Here is a 3,185-nt window from a genome sequence, read left to right on the forward strand (position 1 = left end):
TATACCAAATAAATTTTACTTTTATTATAATTGGTGGTGCAGACTGTTACACTGAGAATAACCACAGTTGCTTCTTTGACAAAAGCACACATTGGCTTTAGCAGGAGCATAACAGTGAGCCTGGCAGGAGCTGGGTTGAGCTGTTCTCCTCCCCTTCTGCCTGCCATTGCACAGCAATAATGCTCAGAGGACTTTGGTCCTACATACAATGAAGAATAGACACCTGCAGATGAGGAGAAATAAAGAGTTTACTTTAGGATAAAGAATCAGAAATCAGTGGTCAGTGATGCTGTACTTCTGGGTGGCTGTTGGGTGAGCTGTGGGCATTGGCTCTTGGCCAGGCAAGCTAAGCACTTGCCATGGGGAGATGACATGGAAAATCACTCTACTTAAGTGTAGATTTTTTGTTTGTCATGGCTCCACTCACTAGGCAGAAAGCTGCCAGAGAATGTCAAACAAATGGAACACTCCTTTTGACTTTGGAGTCCTGTTCTTGATCGTGGATGTTAACCTTTTCAGATAATTTGGACCGTGTTCATCAGAGAAAGGCCCTTTGATACAAAAATCCAAAGGAGGCTCAAATTCAGGCTGCACATGCAGCTTCTCTGCAGAAATTAGAAATGTCATTTAAAACCCTGAGCTAAAAAGCTCTGTGCTGTAATGCATCTATCTTGCAAAGACTGAAGCATCAGGCTTACTCTTACACAGGTGGTGGATCCCTTGAAATCTCTGGGGACTGCTTGTTGATATGTTCATTTTGCAGACTGACTGAGACAGAGACAATTTTCTTAGAAGGCCACCATCACTCATGTAGCCCAGAAGCCCAGCGATCCCGGTGCCTGAGCTGTATAAATAGAGAAACCATGATGGAGGGCAGAGGGTGAGCTGTAAAGGGGCTGGCTCAGCAGGCTGAGACCTTTGTTTGCAGATCTCAGTGGCTGTAGCCTTGAACGAGAACACAGAGGTATGTAACGAGCAGGTTGTAGGACTGTTTTCCAAAGGAAATACGGTTCTTTTTGTTTTTCAAGAAATTACTTGCTTTACTTCAGGAAGAAGGAACTGAACTGAGCATGCTGTGACCTTGTCATAACCACAATATAGTCTTCCTCCATTTAACTCAGAAAATGCTGTTGATTTAAAAGAAACTCAGAGACTACGCTGTAAAACATTTCTGAGTGCTCCCTGCAGTTGCAGGAAGGTTCATGTGTTGCACACAGCACACATAGAAAATATGCAACTCCTTTGATCGTGGTTCAACTTCCAATGACCTTCCTGCCTCCTATGCACAGACTGTTTCTTTCTGCCCTCTCACCCAGTCTGACTCCATTTTACACTGAACATAGTAAATTAATCCCAGCAAATTACTGATTTGGGGGATTAAATATTGGCCCATACATTTCTGTGCAACAATTAATGTATTATTTAGGTTAATTAAGGAAATAGATCAAGAGCTGCATTAGCAATCAGGCTCTTAACCTATCTAGCAATCCAGGCACAGAAACAATCCTGAGGAAAGGATGACTGACACAAAAATATTTGATTAAACAGAGAGAATAAATTGGGTGGCTGCTGCTAACACTACTTTGTGTCCAACATCTATCTGTCTACTGAATAATAACATTAGATAATCTCTTCTTTAATCCTAAAACACGTTTATGGCTTTAAGATATATGACTTCTGCAAAAGCTACATTCAAAATGTAAAATAGAAGTCTATCATGAATGCTGTCTATATGATACTGTCAAGCTTTCTACTCCATTCCAATAGGGCTCTTCACTTTTTTTTTTCCCAGTGAACAAAAAAGTCATTTCTTCAAGAGTGCTGGGATTTAGCCTACATAAATACCTTTCTCATTTTCAATATCGAACTACTCTTGTTATTTATTTATTCTTTTTTTCCCTTTTTTTTTTTTTTTTTTTTTTTGCTAGAACACAGGAGAAATCTCTGCCTAAGCACCTCTAAGTTAAAGGTAGGCAGAAGGGCTGAGGACAGCAGCATTGTTGGTTGCTGTGCATCCTTTTTTTCTCCAAAACAGGAACCAGTGATCTCTCCATGCAGTCAGGGCAGGGCTTTATCCCTGTCCAACTCCCTTCTGAAAGGGGACCACTTTGGCTACCTTTTGCATTTACCTGTGTGCAAAAATTGGCTCCAAGCTTGCGTGAATGCTGTACACGATAAGGCATGTAACCAGTTCCCTTCTGAAAATGTTTTTGTGTTCACAAAAAGATGAGTGTTTAGTCTGTGGGTGTTGGGTGTTACCCAACTTGAAGGAAGCATTCATGTATACAGGGCTGTGAAAATGAGTCATTCCTGTCCTTCTCCGTTCTAGCAGAAATTTTAGTAAATTCAGAGTTACTGGTGAGCCCTCGGGTGCCCTGTGGAGCAGCAGAGCCCCTGCATCTGAACGCTGCGTACTCCCAAGCTGTGAGAGCAAAAGGCAGCTGGAGCAGTCAGAGCACTTGTGAAGAAAGCAAGGTAAAGGCTGTGGGTGAAAGGCCAGACTTACACCCCAGCCTCTGTCATATGTATGTTGATAGTGGAACTAGCATACCTTGTAAATGTTATTTGTACTGTTTGTGAGAGACTGCAGAGCCAGTCAGTATTTTCCATGTTGTCTCAACACCAGCAGACTGCTCAAATCCTTCTGTTGAGGTTTTTTTCCCCTCCCTACTTAAAACAGAAACTTTCACTTCTGCTATTTGACAAGGAGCTTGGGTTACTTATGAAACCTGGGAACCTTTGTTTGAAAACATAAAGATATCTGTTACTTTCTGCTAATTATATAGTTTCATCTCCTGAACAGTGCCTGCAGGACTGCTGCTGTGCCTTCATCCAGCTGCCCAGCAACTGTGGGGCTGGTGTGTTTGGTCCAGATTACTCCTGATTAAAAAACAAAAGTCCTGCTGTGTTCTGTAAGAGAATTACCCCATGCCCACTGTGCCAGAACCTTCATTCCTCCCTCTCTTATACATATGGGCACTTGTGAGCAAGGGGAGAAATTGTAAATATATGTTTTAGCTGCAAACAAATGTATTATAAATCCTAGTACAAGCATGCACCAGAAAATGAGAAGCCTTGTTTGTTTGCTAATTAAGCAGGTGGGAACAGGTGCGATGCACCCCCGGTCTAGGAATCCTCTTTGTGCTGCTCATTCCTAAACCACCTCTGCCGCTCCAGGTGCGGCC

The sequence above is a fragment of the Manacus vitellinus genome, unplaced genomic scaffold, assembly GCF_001715985.3.
Source record: "Manacus vitellinus isolate BGI_N305 unplaced genomic scaffold, ASM171598v3 scaffold_20_pilon, whole genome shotgun sequence".
Taxonomy (NCBI): domain Eukaryota; kingdom Metazoa; phylum Chordata; class Aves; order Passeriformes; family Pipridae; genus Manacus; species Manacus vitellinus.